The sequence below is a fragment of the Trachemys scripta genome, chromosome 7 (genome assembly GCF_013100865.1).
Source record: "Trachemys scripta elegans isolate TJP31775 chromosome 7, CAS_Tse_1.0, whole genome shotgun sequence".
Lineage (NCBI taxonomy): Eukaryota > Metazoa > Chordata > Testudines > Emydidae > Trachemys > Trachemys scripta.
Window position 1 is genome coordinate 78,722,901 of NC_048304.1, and position 18,312 is coordinate 78,741,212.

Consider the following 18,312-nt stretch of genomic DNA (forward strand, 5'->3'; position numbering starts at 1 on the left):
GCACCCACTGTTCATAGTACATGCAACTGCCAGTACTTAAAAATCGAAATGCTAGAGGTCTGTGGTATCACTTGTGCCCACAATTAATTGTGAGAGCAAAATTAGACCTGTAAAAAGGGGACAATGAGGCCATTTTGAGAATTAGGGTCCATACCATTATTATCCATTAACCTCCAGTATAGGGGTGGGCAAATTTTTTAGCCAGAGGGCAACATCTGGGTATAGAAAGTGTATGGCGGGCCACGAATGCTCACAAAATTGGGGTTGGGGGGTGGGAGGGGGTGAGAGCTCTGGTTGGAGGTGCGGGCTCCGGGGCGGGGTCAGAACTGAGGAGTTCAGGGTGCGGGAGGGGGCTCTGGGCTGGGGCGAGGGAGTGGGGTGTGGTGGGGTGAGGGCTCCGGCTGGGAGTGCGGGCTATGGCATGGGGCTGAGGATGAGGTGTTTGCAGGGCCGGTGCAACCATTTAGGCAAACTAGGCAGCTGCCTAGTGGTTGGGGGCGCCTAAAAGCCCGCTCAGGCGAGGAGGTGGAGTGGAGGTGAGCTGAGCTGGGCCGGAGGGGGGGGTGGGGGGTGGAAGGGCCACCTGCAGTAAGGGGGGGTGCACAGGGGAACTGCTCCCCGCCCCAGATCACCTCCACTCTGCCTCCTCCGCTGAGCACACAGCCCCCGCTCTAGAGCGACGCTGGCATGCTCAGCGGAGCAGGCGGAGCAGAGGTGAGCTGGGGCGGGCTCCCCAGGCGGGGTGAGTCTCCCCAGGCGGGGTTAGCTGCCTCGGCGGGGGTCTCCCCAGGTGGGGTTAGCTGCTGCAGAGGGGGGGTAGCTGCTGCAGGGGGGGCGGGGGGTTGGGTTAGCTGCCGCTGGGGGGGCGCAAGGTGGAAGTTTTGCCTAGGGCGTGAAACTTCCTTGCACCAGCCTGGGTGTTTGGGGTGCAGGAGGGTGCTCTGGGCTGGGATCAAGGGGTTTGGAGGGCAGGAGGGGGATCAGGGCTGGGGCAGGGGGAGAGGCTCAGGAGTGCAGGCTCCGGGGGACACTTACTTAAAACGTCTCCTGGAAGCAGCGGCATGTCCCTTCTCCGGCTCCTACATGGAGGTGAGGCCAAGCGGCTTTGCACGCTGCCCTGTCCGCAGAAACCGCCCCTGCAGCTCCCATTGGCTGAAGTTGCCGGCCAATGGGGGCTGTAGGGGTGGCACTTGGGGTGGGGACAGCATGCAGAGCAGAGCCCCCGGCTGCCCCAACATGTAGGAACTGGAGGGGGGTCATGCCACTGCTTCCGGGAGCCGTGGGGAGTGGCCCCTGACCCTGCTCCCTGGCTGGAGCGCCGGAGCGGGGCAAGCCCCAGGCCCCACTCCCCAGTGGGAGCTCAAGGGCCAGATTAAAATGGCTGGCATGCTGGATCTGGCCCACAGGCCTGTTTGCCCACCCCTGTTCCAGCATGACGTGCACTCAGTCATGTTTCTCTTAAAGGTAAATGTTGTTGTCAGACAAATTGTGTGGCCTTTCAGAGACGGATGACTAGCACTGTCGGCTACAATGGGCCAAGTTAGACTTAACAGTAATGGCCAAAGTGTAAAGGGAATGGATCAAGGATAGATATGCTTGTCACAGAAGAGGGTGGTGAGGTTGATCGACAGTTATCTTCAGACTTTTGCCTCCACTTACTGTGTCCTACAGAGAAATAAGAGTTATTTCAAGTCCTCCTACCTACTAGAATTTTCAGCTTTCCAGAATTAAATTAGACATGCTGTCACTCAGTTCTTGGTGCTTAGATTTTGGAAGATCTTAAGTTTGTTAGGCGTTCTTCAATAATCATAATTTGCACTAATTTTACTGCAGAGCTTTTCTTAGGCTTCCTCCCCTCTCAATTGTGATTCTGTGTACTATCTTCTTTCCTGCTCACCATCACCTAACATCCTTGTGGCAACTCAACCAGTTATGGAAAAGTAATACCAATATATTTACCGCATTTTTAGTTGTCTTTTAAAGCACTTTAGCAGCTGGAAGTAAGGAGCAAATACCCTATGACTAGCTAGCTCTCTGCAGACCATCACAACACCAAGGATCAGAGTTTGGAAACCCCTTGTTATGGGACATTAATATGGCTTTTATTATGCTGATGAAGGAGCAATACCTGATCTAATGGCTAACCCACTTTATGTTATAAGAGATAAGGGAGTAGTGTGCATATATTTTAAATCCCTTCCTAATTTAGTTCATTATAGTAGATGGATCAAAATACTCGGTTGTCCAGTATTTTCACACCTTTTTATTCCCATTCTAATTAATCCTTATGCCACAGACTAGATTTGAATAGTTTTTAGGACCGACTTGTGGTGGATGCACAGAACTGTCATTACTGGTGCACAGGCAAATTTTGCAGCCATCAGGAACTCATGTTTTAATCCTGTACACCAATCCTACTTTAAATTAATTTGAGACCTGACTCCTGTGGTCAGGTTCCAGAACTAGGGGTCTTCAATTGCATGAAGTAATGCAAAGGTAAAGTGCCACAACACTGAGTCCAATATAGCAAGATGGGCAATGAGCTAGTTTCAAGACTGAAAGCAGATTCTGTGTTAAGTTTTTCAAGGCAGGGACTGTCTCTTGCTATGCATTTGTACAGCACGTACCACAATGATGCCCCGCTACAAAAAATAATCCTTGATGAGCTACTGGTTCAGACTTTATTTCCCCTCCCCCCCACACAAAGAGTTTGATCCTGTTACAAGAATCTAGAAGTCCTTCATGAATATTGTGTACAGTAGAACCTCAGAGTTACAAACACCTCGAGAATGGAGGTTATTCGGAACTCTGAACAAAAAGTTATGGTTGTTCTTTCAGAAGTTTACAACTGAATATTGACTTAATACAGCTTTGAAATTTATTATGCAGAAGAAAAATGCTGCTTTTAAACATCTTAATTTAAATGAAACAAGTACAGAAACAGTTTCCTTACCTTGTCAAATCTTTTTTTTTTTAACCTTCCCTGTATATTTTTTAGTAGTTTACGTTTAACCCAGTACTGTACTGAATTTGCTTTTTTTGCTGCCTGATTGCATGCTTCCAGTTCCAAATGAGGTGTGTGGTTGACCAGTCAGTTCGTGACTCTGGTGTTTAACTCTGAGGTTCTACTGTATTGCTTTTGCTTGATCATGAGAAGCTGGCTCTTCACTCATGCCCCAGATGAACTACACAGAGGAACAGATGCCCTATAACTCCAATTGGCTACTGTTGCCTTATGACTATCAAAGCACCAGTTGTTTACAGAGCCTACTGAGGCTAGTTCAAAGCTAAGAGTACTGATTTCCTCATCTTACTGGTTCTTCTCCACAGCTCCAAGACATTCCATGCCAATGAATCATACTTAATGGAAACCTCAAGTAAGGCCAGAAAAACAATTTCCCATGCTCACCAGGGACATAACTCCTTGTAGCAATATCTTAAAGCTAGCAGTCAGCAACAATTTAACCCTCTGAAGCAGCACACAAAAAAAATATAGTTTGCACAGAACTGATACTTTGCAATTTAAAAAGGAAACTCCTACAACGGCAGTGTTTAGCATCTCCAGATAAACAGAATTAACAAGCAAAGGAAAAGAAGATACCAGACCTCCACAAATAAGGGGGGGAAAAACAAACAGTTACTAATCTTTCCATTAGTTGTTGTTTTTCAAGATGTATTGCTCATGTCCATTCTGCATTAGGTGTGCACGCACTGCATGATCTGTTGCCCAGAATTTTTCCCTCACTGGTATCTGTCGGGCTGCTCTAGCACCCTCTGGTGCTGTGTGCTTATGTGCCGGTATAAGGGGCTCAGAGTTCATGGACACATGGTTTGCAACCCAGCTGTCTTAAAGCGGACATCATATCAAGCCTATTCAAAAATTCATGGCCTCGTGACCTGTCCATGACATACTCCTGACTAAATCTTGGGTGCTCTGGAGGGGGGCGGCCCAGAGGTGCCACGGGTGCTCAAGGGGGTGGGGTGGATGGTGGCACACAGCCCAGGACTCCCGCTGCTGCTTGGGGGGAGGGTTGGTGGGGCTGGCAGGCTCCCTACCTTGCTCCGCGTGGCTCCCTGGAAGTGGTAACATGTCCATCGCCTCCTAGGTGGAGGCACGTCCAGGAAGGCTCTGCACGCTGCCTCCGCCCTGAGTGCTGGCTCCACAGCTCCCATTGGCCACGAACCATGGCCAATGAGAGCTGCGGGGGTGGCGCCTGTAGGTGGAGGCAGTGTACAGGGCTACCTGGCCACACCTTCACCTAGGAGCCAAGGGAGGGACATGTCACCGCTCAGATCCCTCACCCCCTCCCGCACCCCAACCCCCTACCCCAGCCCTGAGCCCCCTCCCACACCCAAACTCTTGCTGCTGCTGGGGGTGGGAGGGTGGCAAGGTCGCCTGACACTGCCTCAGCAGTGGCCAGTGCAGCTGGCCCACGGGCTGCCCAAGCTGCTCAGGTGGCCCCTGGTCCAGCTCCACTGGTCACTGCAGAAGTCACGGAGGTCCCAGAAAGTCGCAGAATACGTGACCTCTGTGACAGACTCGTAGCCTTAGTGAAGGCATAGTGAGAGGAGAAGGAATGTACTGACGACCAGGTTGCGGCCCTGCAGATGTCTTGGATCCGGACCTGGGCCAGAAACGCTGCTGAAGAGAGACCTGGGCTCTTGTGGAATGAGTGGTCAAGATGGCCAGAGGTGGAATGTTTGCCTGCGCATAGCATGCCTGAATGCAGGAGATTATCCAGGATGAGCTTCTCTGGGCTGAAACCAGGAGGCCTTTCATCTTCTCTGCTATTGCCACAAAGAGTTGAGTGGACCTGCAGAACGGTTTAGTCCTCTCAATGTAGAAGGTGAGTGTGTGCCTAACATCCAATGAGTCAAACCACCGCTCTTCTGAATTCTTGTGTGGCTTCGGGAAGAAAACTGGCAGGAAAATGGCTTGGTTGCTATGGAACTGCAAGACCACCTTTGGCAGGAAGGCCAGATGGGGGCGCAGGTGAACCTTGTCATTGAAGAACACCGTGTACTGTGTTCTGACTTAAGGATGCTGATTTCAGAGACCCTTCTAGCTGAGGTAATCACTATCAGGAAGACGACCTTCCAGAAGAGAAGCAACAGAGGGCACAAAGCTAGCATCTCAAAGGGAGCGCTTGTGAGTTTCAGTAGGACTGAGTTTAAATCCCACGGTGGAATCAGTTTGCGAACCTGATGGTAAAGCCTCTCTAACCCTTTAAGAAAGCGAATTGTCATCTCATGAGAGAAAACTGACCTACAGCCCACTGTGGGGATGGAACGATGAAATTGCTGCTTCCCCACCTTTGAGATCCTATATTTAGAGGCCTGCATGGATTCAAAATGGTCTGCAAAAATGGTCCATGGATATCCATGGATTTGCAGGGCTCTACCTATATGACCCCAGCAGGGAGGCTGAGGTGAATGTAAGCAGTTGATGGTGTTTATAACCTCTGTTCCTTCTCTTGAATAGGTCCTCCTTGGTGGTGGAGCCAAGCAGCAGGCCAGCTGTTGAGGCCTGAAATGCTTCCTCAAAGGGACTGGAGGGTAGCCCTTGAGTCCTTCAGGCCATGAAGCTGTGTGTCCATTTTCTCCAAAAACAATGAGGAACCTTCAAAGGGGATGTCCTGAATCGACTGCTGGATCTCCTGAGGTAGTCCAGAGGACTGCAGCCAAGAGCATCGCCTCATGGCCAATGCAGAGGCCATCGTTCAGGCTCTGGCAATATTCTTTCCCTCCTCTAAAAGGGCAGAGAAGTCCTGAGGCAACAAGTCTTTAAATTTTGACAGGGAGTCCTACAAGTTGTAATCGTATCTCCCCAGAAGGGCTTGCTGGTTTGAGATATGCAGCTGTAGTCTACCCGTTGAATAATTTTTTCTCCCAAACAGATCAAGTTTATGTGTCCTTTTGTTTTGGGGTAGCACTTGCTTGGCCCTGGCTATCCCACTCACTGGCTGTCAATACAACTAGGGACCCAAGAGCAGGATGAGAGGATAGGTACCCTTTGGCTGGTACATAATATTTCTTTTCACCCCTCTTCAAAGTGGGAGGGAGAGAAGATGGGGTCTGCCACAGGGCTCTGACTGGACCCATTACAGCTTCATTAATGGGTAGGCCTACCTTAGATAGTGCTCCTGCAGCAAGAATGTCAATGATTCCTTGAGCTCCTCAACTTCTAGACCCAGGTTAGTTGCAATTCTCTTTAGAAGCGCTTGGTGGGATTTCCCACTAAGGGAAAAATCTTCGGCAATGGTGCATGCACATACTCACACCCAGCATAGAATGGACATGAGTAAGCACTTGAAGAACTTATGGGACAGATTCTCAACTAACAAAAATCAGTTTAGTTCTATTAATTTTGGTGGAGCTACACACTTTATACTAGCTGAGGGACTGGCCTTACAATTTTTTTTTTAAAGAGGGAAAGGAAAGAAATTGGTCTTACAGGGAAAAATGTCCAATGTCTTCATTGTTCAGTAAGAAAAAGAAACTGGCATTTGAGTACATTGGCAATCAAATCTCAAAGTTGATGGATTTGCATTATGCACATCTGGCAATTAAATTGCTTTCAAGTTTGTATTAATAAACTCCAAACTTAGGGCTTGTCTTCACTACCGGGGTAAGTCAACCTAAGTTACGCTACTCCAGCTATGTGAACAACGTAGCTGGAATTGACATAGCTTAGGCCGACTTATGACGGCATCTTCACTGTGCTGCGTCGACGGGAGACGCTCTCCTGTCAATTTACCTTACTCTTCTCGTGAAGCTGGAGTACTGGAGTCAATCAGAGAGTGCTCTGCCATCAATTTAGTGGGTCTTCACTAGACCCACTAAGTCGAAACCTGCTGCTTCTCTCTCACCAATAGAAGTTGGTCCAATAAAAGATATTTTCTCACCCACCTTGTCTCTCTAATATCCTCTAATACCAACACAGCTACAACTACACTGCATTTACAGTATAAAAGACATTTCACAAGTTACTATGGTGGTGTCTTCGGGATGTACATAAAGAACATGTAGAAAACTATCTATACATAAAAATATTGAAAGATGTTTTCTCCTTGAGAAGCAATTTATTTTGATGTCTTGCAGGCAGATTATGTGACTATATAATACACAGATGGGAGAACTCAATATAACAATTTTGGTAATGGTTATAGTAAGTGATCATCTTATTTTGATATGTTCCCTTAAGCAAACTGCAGCAACTTTAGTTGCAACATGATTCATTAAATCACTCAATTGTATTGCCTTACTTTGCAATTATTAATAATATTCTAGAGCAGAAGTTTGCATATGTAGAGGATTTGGCACTGGCAACTCAGGCCCATAGCTTTAAAGAACTTGAAGTGACCCTTACATCTGATCTTAAAATCATGGAGGAGTGCCTTCCAAAAGAGGCAGCTGAGACCAAATCTGAGCAAATAGGTAGTCTTCACTTTCTGCCTTGACAACAGAAATGATACAAAACACGCCGTCAAGTTTTGTGGTGAAACTGTGCATTATGACCCAAAGACAACATATCTCGGTCTCATTCTTGAAGGCACACTAATCTTTCATGACCGCCTCCAAAAAGTAGCCTCTAAAGCAGTGGTGGGCAACCTGCGGCCCATCAGGGTAATCTGATTGCGGGCCGCAAGAGGGAGGTGCAGGGCCACCTGGCGATGGGGCAGGAGTGCAGGACCACATAAGAACAGGGTGTGGCTGAGTGGGGGCACAGAGACATATGGATACAGTGGGAGGGGATGCAGGGCCACATGGGGATGGGGGAGTGGATGTCTGAGTGGGTGTAGAGGGACACATGTGGACTGGGGGTGCAAAGACACATGGTGACGGGGCAGATGTGCCTCACTGAATGAGAGAGGCTAGGGGCCAGCCAGGGTCTGCACGGGGAAAGCTCCCTATCAATCCCTCCCCACCCCTCAAAAAACATGTTCCATACTGTTCACACCCAGGCTTCTTCCCAGCAATTACTTCCCACTCCCTCAACTCCTCCATTACCCCTGACTCTCCTAAGCCTTTGCACTACTTCTGAGGGGTGCGGGAAATACGGTTCTTTAGTGTAGTTTAAATGAATTATTACTCAGAGTTATGTATTAATATGCCTAGTAAGGGATCTATTTGTAAAAAAAAATTCCGGAATCTTTTTTGTCGTCTGTATTGTTACAGACATATTTGCTGACAAGTACAGTAACTCCTCACTTAACGTTGTAGTTGTGTTCCTGAAAAATGCGACTAAGTGAAACGATGTAAGCGAATCCAATTTCCCTATAAGAATGAATGTAAATGGGGGGTGGGGGGAAGTTAGGTTCCAGGGACATTTTTTTTTGCCATACAGTACAGTACTATAGTTGGGAGGTGCCCCCGCCTTACCCCACACAGGCACAGCCCACTGGCACTGGAGACAATGAGGCAGGCAAGGAGGCTGAAGGTGCTATAGGCTAGGAAACGCACATTGTGCTGCAGCAGCGGCAGCTTCCCCTACGCTGTAAGCACCAGGCCTCAGCCCGCCAATCCTCAGCCCGCCCACTCCACCCCTTCCCCCAAACCCCCACCCTTAACCCGCCTCTTCTTCCTCCCCTCCTCATGCCATGTCCTCGCTCCTCCCCCCTCCCTGTGGCAATCAGCTGGCTTGCAGCATTCAGGAGGGGAGGGGGGGAAGACATGGTGCGCAGGCTCCCCCTGCCTCCTGAACACTGCAAGCCAGCTGATTGCCCCAGGCAGGAGGCAGGGGAGGGAGGGGGGAGGCATGCCAAGTCCTCCTTCCTCCCCCCTGAATGCCACAAGCCAACTGATTGCCGTGGGTCGAAGGTGCTGATCTGTGGGGTCTGCCGGCAGGCGGGAGCACTGTGTGTGTGTGTGGGGGGGGGCATAGGGGAGCTGATAGGGGGGGGGCTGCCAGCTGTGGACAAAGCAGGAAGCCAAATGTTATAATGAAGCATTGCACAACTTTAAATGGAGCATGTTCTGTAATTGAGCAGGGACATGAGATCGAAACAATGTTAAGTGAGAGGACGTTAAGGGGGGAGTTACTGTATTGTGAAATAAATGACCAATAATAATTGAAACTGCTGTGATTATATTGTATTATTTTGACAAATAAAATATGCAGAATTTGATAATATCGTGTGGAGAATATTCAATTTTTTGTTGCAGAATTTTTGATTTTTTTGGCGCAGAATTCCCCCAGGAGTACAACATTATTCAAAACTGAGCAGGAACAAGCTAGGGATCAACTGCTTTGGTGCTATGAACATCAGCCTTGGCCCTGGTGTATTCGGTACAGTGCACCAGTGTGGAGAAGAAGCTGCCGTACTCAACTGTGGATAGGCAGCTGCATCAGACCATATAAATCATCATGGGAACTTTAAAAATCAATACCTGTCCCATGGCTTTCTGGATTAGCAAACATCCAACCTCCAGCTACCCATCGAGATATAGCCATAGCATGAACTTAAACACGCTGAAGACTACTCAGAGCTTCTCAGCAGGTTATGGATAACATACCCCAATGCCACCTGAAATCACAAAAACCACTATGGACCACATGGGACCTCGTCATGTGTCTGGATCAGGCCAGGGAAACGCAAAGTGTCTGGACCACATCTACTATTCCAAATAAGCACATTGTTACTGACCCAGCAAGCCATCCATCCAGTTTTAGCCACTCAGACTTTGGACCACATTGAACTGCATCTGAACAAACCACGGAAGATGCAGCTACTTGCTGCGTAAATGGAAAATCAAAGACTCCCCTTTGTGCAACTGTGGTAAGAACGTCCAAACCATCAAAATGCAGAGCCCCAGCTCAACTAGATGATATCCACATCACAGAGGAGGCCTTGAAATGGCTTATGGACCTACAACTGCATCCATAGAATATGATGCCGATGCCATATGAATAGGGCCAGTGTTTTCCAGCAATGGAAACAGAGTAAAAAACGGTTATGCACCTTCTCATAACTGTTGTTCTTCGAGATGTGTTGTTCATGTCCATTCCGAGAAGGTGACTCCCAAGACGGAGTTCAGGCGGTGGGGTCAGAGTCCACTACAGATTGAAGCACTGCATGACCGAAGGCTGCGTCAACTCTGGCCTGGTGCGTGATGGCATAGTGCGACGTGAACGTATGAATTAAGCAGGACCGGTTCTAGGGTTTTTGCCACCCCAAGGGTGCAAAAAAAGCCGCAATCGCGATCTGCAGCGGCAATTGGATGGGAGGTCCTTCACTCCGAGCAGGACCGTCCGCTGAATTGCCGCCGAATAGTTGGACGTGCCGCCCTTCGCCGGAGAGGCTGCCCCAGGCACCTGCTTGGCAAGCTGGTGCCTGGAGCTGGCCCTGGAATTGAGGACCACCTGGCCGCCCTGCATATCTCTTGGGTCGGGATCTGAGCCAGGAATGCCATAGAAGAGGTCTGCGCCCTGGTGGAGTGGGCTGTAATCGGCAGGGCGGGCACCCTCGCCCGATCGTAGCACTCACGGATGTGATCCATGAGAAGATACGCTGAGACGAGACAGGGAGTCCCTTCATCCTGTCAGCCACAGCCACAAAGAATTGGACTGATTTCATTGGTCTACAATTTTTGAGAAGTCGTCTGCTTCAGAGATAAAATGTGCTATTTATTATGTATTTTGATGTGCTGAATTCAAATATGACAATTAAAACAACTGATTGGCTACTGTTTCTAAGATATTTAAGTTTTTACATTTTATGTCTATGTATATTGTGTAGATAGTAGAGTTTTAATCATAAATTGTAAACCTAGGTCTTTTCATGTGTTTATGGTTGCTTTACATGATAATATTTCACCTGTCCTGTTTATGTAACACTTGAAAAATCAGCAAAAGGGTTATATAAATCAAATTTATTATGAAACAAAAGGCAAAAAACTATTATGTACATAGTTTAGTCCTATTCAGTGTCTACTCGGCGCTTCTTGGCTTGTCTCTTGTATTCAATAAATGGAGCATCTCTTGTCACTGTCCAGCAATAGTCTGCAAGCATTGATGGGCTCCATTTGCCCTGATAGCGTTTCTCCATTGTTGCAATGTCCTGGTGAAATCGCTCGCCGTGCTCGTCGCTCACTGCTCCGCAGTTCGATGGAAAAAAAAATCTAGATGAGAGTGCAAAAAATGTATCTTTAGTGACATGTTGAAACCAAGGCTTTTGTATGCCTTGAGGAGGTTTTCCACTAACAACCTGTAGTTGTCTGCCTTGTTGTTTCCGAGACAATTTATTGCCACTAACTGGAAGGCTTTCCATGCCGTCTTTTTCTTGCCACACAGTGCATGGTCAAATGCATCATCTCGAAGAAGTTCACGAATCTGAGGAGCAACAAAGACACCTTCCTTTATCTTAGCTTCACTTAACCTTGGAAATTTTCCATGGAGGTACTTGAAAGCTGCTTGTGTTTTGTCAATGGCCTTGACAAAGTTCTTCATCAGACCCAGCTTGATGTGTAAGGGTGGTAACAAAATCTTCCTTGATTCAACAAGTGGTGGATGCTCAACACTTTTCCTCCCAAACTCCAATGACTGTTGGAGTGGCCAATCTTTCTTGATGTAGTGGGAATCTCTCGCACGACTATCCCATTCGCAGAGAAAACAGCAGTACTTTGTGTATCCAGTCTGCAGACCAAGCAAGAGAGCAACAACCTTCAAATCGCCACAAAGCTGCCACTGATGTTGGTCATAGTTTATGCACCTCAAAAGTTGTTTCATGTTGTCATAGGTTTCCTTCATATGGACTGCATGACCAACTGAAATTGATGGCAAAACATTGCCATTATGCAGTAAAACAGCTTTAAGACTCGTCTTGGATGAATCAACGAACAGTCTCCACTCATCTGGATCGTGAACGATGTTGAGGGCTGCCATCACACTGTCGATGTTGTTGCAGGCTACAAGATCACCTTCCATGAAGAAGAATGGGACAAGATCCTTTTGACGGTCACGGAACATGGAAACGCTAACATCACCTGCTAGGAGATTCCACTGCTGTAGTCTGGAGCCCAACAGCTCTGCCTTACTCTTGGGTAGTTCCAAATCCCTGACAAGGTCATTCAGTTCACCTTGTGTTATGAGGTGTGGTTCAGAGGAGGAGGATGGGAGAAAATGTGGGTCCTGTGACATCTGCGTGGCCAGTGCACATGGAAGGGGTGGCACCACGACCAGTACCGGGGTCGACGCCGAATGAGGCGTGCGGGGCGGTGCCTGCGGCATCGAAGACGTGGCCCCCATTGGTGCTGGCACCTGACGAGGCAGTGCCAGATCCTGTTGAATAGGTGGCACACCCCTCTCGGATGGCGGTGCCGCTGGTAGAGGCTATTGCGCCGGAGATACCGACGCGGACCTGGAGCGTGGACCGTGCACTTACTCTTGGGTCTCATGATATGCCCTGGGAGTCCAGAAAGACCACTGGGAAGGCGGCTGCCACTACTGCTGCTATGGTGCCGGGTAAGGTTGTTGACTTCTCTGTGAAGCTGACCGCCAGCTCCTTGATTTACTGGAGCGATAGGATTCCCCTTCCGACTCCAAGGTCTCTGAGTATGAAGACCAAGGGGGGGCAGTACCCATGGTCACCGGCGAGTGGTACCACGAGGCCGGGGAGGCACTTCCTTCTGCGCCAGCAGTGCTGGAACGGTGCGAGGCGGGGTCTGTGGTGCCATCATGGTCGGCTTGCCCCTTGATTGGATCGGGGGTCGGGAAGTTACTGGCGGCTCTTCCCTCCTACCCAGGGAGGCCGGCACCGGCAGGCTCATCAGGTCTGAAGCTGCCTCGAATGCCTCCAACGTCGATGGGAGGCGCACATCCTTGCAATGGTCCGGGGACCTGGATCGGTCCGGACTTGACTGGACCCCAACGGGGCAGGAGTCAGCGTGACCTTGGGAGGAGGTGCCAGTGGCACAACTTGTCCAACCACACTTGTGGACACCGCCAGCCTTTTAAGGTCCTGGCGGGGTGACCGGCCCCTTATCAGCCTCCTCTTTTTTGTGGGCACCGGGGATGGTGAGCGGTGCTGCATGGAGGCCGACTTCCTATGTCCCGAGTCTCTCCGATGCTGGGGCATGGAATCCTTAGATTGGGCCTTCTCTCTTACTAGCGGTGCTGGAGCACTGAGCACCAAAGATGAGGTGCTCAGTGCCGAGTCGGTGGGTTCAGGGTTCACGTGCGGCCGCAGGGCCACCTCCATCAAGAGAACTCTAAGTCTCTGCTCTCTATCTTTGAGAGTCCTGGGATGGAATCCCTTACAGATATGGCACCGGTCTCTCTGGTGGCTCTCTCTGAGGCACCTCAAGCAGGAAGAGTGTGGGTCACTCTTCGGCATAAACTTCCCGCAGACCGCACAGAGTTTAAACCCTGGGGACCCGGGCATGCCCTAGGAGGGGACAGGGATTGAGTTTGGAGGGGGAAGCCCCCCAACTGCTAACTAACTAACACTAACTATAAAACTGAGAATCAGAACTATATACACGAACTGAGACACGGCTAGGCTTGCTGCAAGAGCGCAGCAAAGTTCCAGCCAGCCATCACTGGCGGTAAGAAGGAACTGAGGGGTTGTGGGGTCGCCAGGCCCCTATATTGGGCGCCGAGGCGTCACTCTAGGGGGCGCCCAGGCCGACCCTACGGACGCTGCTAAGGGAAAATCTTCTGGCTGGCGTGTGCGCGGTGTGCACACATCTGCTTGGAATGGACATGAACAATCACTTGAAGAATTTTGGATTTTCAAAGCTGTATATTTTGGGTATTTCGGATATGTATTACATTAATACAAAAAATTCATGTATTGACAAACATGAGCAATATGAATCCTTTACAGCACGAAAATGCAGTAGCCTACATTACAATGTTTATAGACACTTAACATTTTCTTTTTACAATGGAAATTGTCAGTTTTAGAGCCAGCTGTGTGCAGGGGATGGGGGACAGATGCTAGGCCCTGAGGGCTAGAACCAGGACAGCTGTGTGCTGGGGGAGGGGGCAGGAGCCAGCTGTGCAGGGGAGGTGGAGGACAGATGCTGGGCACTGAGAGCCTAGAGCCAGCTGTGTGCTGGGGGAGGGGGCAGGAGGCAGCTGTGAGTAGGGGAGGTGAGCAGTGGAGAAGTGCTATGGATGCTGCGAGAACAGGCGTGAGTGTTGTCTGCTCTGCAGCGTGGCGAGGGAGCCTGGTGCCCCTCTGCCAAGTGCCCTATCTGCCCAAGGGAAGCTTGGTGGTGGTTTTGCTGAGCCAAGGTCTGTGTGAGGAGGGGAGAAGCTGGTGGCAAGTCTCAACAGCAGCGAGCCTCTGCCTTGCACCCTGGGGAGGAGTCAGGTGTCTCCAGACAGAGATCTGGGAGGTCATATAACCCTGCATGCCCCACCCATGCATCACCTCTGCCCTATGCTATGGGGAGTAGTCAGGTGTCTACAAGAGGAAATCTTAGAGGTGTGACCCTGTATGCCCCACCCACCCTCTGATCAGTGATTCTGGAAATGAAGTCATTTCGGGAAAAAATATTGCAATTTCTGGAAAACACTGCTTCTTCATATGAGAGAGAGAGAGAGAGAGAGAATGATGGGCTTTTTTCTCCATTAACTCAAATCACTCAGACATTTTAATTTTAAAATATTTAACTCCTTGTAACAGTTTTACATTTCTTTTATAATAGGAAAAAAGTACACCCTATTTGCATAGTGCACTTTGCTTTAAATTAGCAGAGCTACATGAAGGGTTTCATTTAGTGAACAGAACTGTAATTTTTTACTTTCCATCCAAGAAAACAATGTAACAGTTTTAATAAAGACAGTGGTTCACTAATAAAGTCAAACAAGTCTCGAAGGCCAGGTTCAGAAGCATACTTATTTTAAATCTTTGTTTGCTCAGTGTTATTTACAGGATACCCTCAGAATAAAGAAAGCAGTAGGACATCATGGGAAATATAGCACTAGCACATGCCTGTACAAACAAGATGAATGTCAGGTTATGATGTCCAACTTAGTTTATAAGTATCTACATAATGGATATACCAGGGTATTAGTACTGCAATTAACATTAGCTAGTGGATATTTTTATCATCTCTTCTGATTACTAGATTGAGGTCAAGATGTTTACTATTGTTAGTGCTAGCCTAGGTGGATGCACTCAGACTATACATTCTGTTCTGTCTAATAAGAGGTAGTTAAACATAAATTAGTTCTTTGATTTTACAGAAGCCATGAGCCACATTCTTTATAATCCTAAAACTACATATTATAGTCCAGTTTAAAGAAAATTAGAATACAGAATCCTTTTATTGCAGATGTGTTTTTATCTTTGATGTACAGTTCTAGTTGCAAACAATCCACATTTTAGCAGCAAACAATTAAGATCCTTCTCTAACATTTCACAATACATTAATTTTCAAATCTGTATTTTTCTATTAAAGCAGTTTACATTAGATTATAAATCAACTGAACACTAAAGCAGTAATTTTAAATATGTTCAATCAAAATAAAATACCTATTCAGTATTAAAACAATTAGTATAGATGAAATTAAATCACAATACATGTAAACATGTTAAGCTAACATCTAAGATACAATTGCAAAAATTAGCTCCACCTACATACAAAAACCACATAAAATAGTTAGGACATTCTGTACAGTACAAGAGATTACTACCGTATTAATCTTCTCATAGCCAGTGGTTCAAGCATCACAATAAAGAAACACTTTTACTAAATTTCTACAAAATGAAAGGTTGTGCCATCATTGACATCTAAATTGTAGATCACAGTATATAGGGCTTGTGGACTATTTCCAGCATCCGTCCTCAAGGTCTCAACCACACAATTTTTAAAAATTGCATTAACATAAAACTGTACCAGGTTGTTCTTTAACTCTAGATTGGGATGAAACTGATTAATTTTTAAGGCCTGGTCTACACCTTGCTATGTCACACAGGGCTATGAAAAATCTTAAGCCCTGAGCACCGTAATTAGGTTGAGCTAATCCCCTGGTGTAGACATGGCTAGGTGGATGGATGAATTCTTCTGTTGACCTAGGGTACTGCCTCTCGGAGAGGTGGATTACCTACAATGATGGAAAACCCCCTTCTGTTGATGTAGGAAATGTCTACTCTATCGTGCTGCAGCTGTGTCATAGCGTAGACATAGCCTAAGCATGAAGCTAAAGGTCCTGAAAAAAAATACTTAGTGCTGAGAATACAAATATGATTAAGTGACAAATGAGATGCATAAAACTCACCCATTTCTCTTTTCATTGCGCTACATTCAAAATGTTTTGGCAATACGTTAAAACACAAAGGTTCAAGTGTTTTCAAATGAGTTGTAACAGGCGCCCTGATAGATGGCACCCCTGCTCGACTGCCCAAAAATAAAGGATAATGAATTTCAATGACTGCGGATAAGCTGCATGCCTGGTGCTGTCTAGTAAACCTAGTCACAGAAATAAATGTGTGAATTTGTATTCGCTAAAAAATTTCCTCTTTTGTGGACCTTTATTTATTTTATGTTGCTTTACTGTTCAGTTATGGATGGGTTTTTTTAATGCTTTCTATACTGCTTATCTTTAGTTCAAGTCATGAAATAAAAGCAAATATCATTACAATGTATTATGAGTCTCATAACTGACAAGATAAATGAACTGGCGTAGTCTTCTGAGTACCAGGAAGTGCCAATTAAGAGAATTCCATTATATTCATTCAGGTATCAGACAACTTAAGTAATACTATCCCTCTGCTACATGCTTTACTCCTCAACAAACAACTTGGAAGATAGAGGTAAACAAGAAAGCAGATTACAATTTTTCCAACCCAGAATACTACTGTTATAAAAGCTTCAGCATGGATTTTGTACCATATATTCACATCTTGGGAAATAAACTGACGAAAAATCTTAAAAAGTACCTTACCAAACTTCAGTAAAATGCTGAAATTAAAAATACAATATAATTGCATTTTTAAAGGACCATTGGAGCGTTTGAGGTGTTGAACAACATATTAAAACCAAAAAGCAATAAAAGTAAACAAACATTCATGTTACAATTCTAACCAATCAAGACATTTAAAAGTGAAACTCAGAAAAAGCAAGGGGGGGAAGAAAGAGGAAGGTCAGATTTCTAGCAAGTGTATGTATGATAAAGAGAAATTTGCAGCTTTTTCGGTATTGGTAACCAAGTATGTAACCATGCATAATGTAGAACAGGGGTCAGCAACCTTTCAGAAGTGGTGTGCCGAGTCTTCATTTATTCACTCTAATTTAAGGTTTCGCATGCCAGTAATACCTTCTAAAAATGTTAAAATGTCTCTTTCTATAAGTCTATAATATATAACTAAACTATTGTTGTATGTAAAGTAAATAAGGTTTTTAAAATGTTTAAGAAGCTTCATTTAAAATTAAATTAAAATGCAGAGCCCCCCGGACCAGTGGCCAGGACCTGGGCAGTGAGAGTGCCACTGAAAATTAGTTCACGTGCCACCTTTGGCACACATGCCAGAGGTTGCCTACCCCTGATGTAGAAGAACAAATAAACATTTCCTTTCCTTATCTAGATTTTTAACTATAGTAATGTTGCAAAAACTTTGTTTCAGGTGTATTACTGAAATGTTTATTCTCTTTTATGGACAAAACTTAATAAGTAAGCCCCCGAAAACATTGTTTAAAGTTATTTTCCATCCCCTCCCCTCTGTTCTCCTGCACCAAAAAATTTTGTTTACAACTTTATTCCCTGGAAATAGCTTTATTTCTAAGGTCAAAGTGTGCCATCAAAATGAAGAAAAAAAAGCACCTGGAATGAAGCTACTGGATTTGGGACATTGGGCACACATGCCAGGACTTGACTCTTTAAAGAGACTATAAATTCCTCATATGGGGAAGAGGGAGAAACAACTTTGGGCATGCTTGGGGCACAGTCAAAGACCTGAAAACTTATGAGGAAAATGTGACTAAAGCCAACTGATGGTGAAATAAATACCTATGCATTTTTTTAAGAATCTCTCCATCTGTCTTCCTTTTTCCACCCCACTTCTATGATAAGCAGGTCATTCTGACCCACCATTGAGTCCTTGATAACAAGGAGATTCTGCCTCTCTAAGAATGAGGAAAAATCTTTGTTTGGTAAAAATAGTCTGAATAGGAGTAATGAGATTGCATAGTTGTTATTACTGAAACCTGATGGGAGGATTCACAGATTGGAAAGTTAGGGCAGGTCTATGCTACAGAGTGAAGTTGACTTAAGTTACGCAACTCCAGCTACATGAATAACGTAGCTGGAGTCGACGTAGCTTAGGTTGACTTATTGAGCTCTCTACACTAGACCTGCGAAAT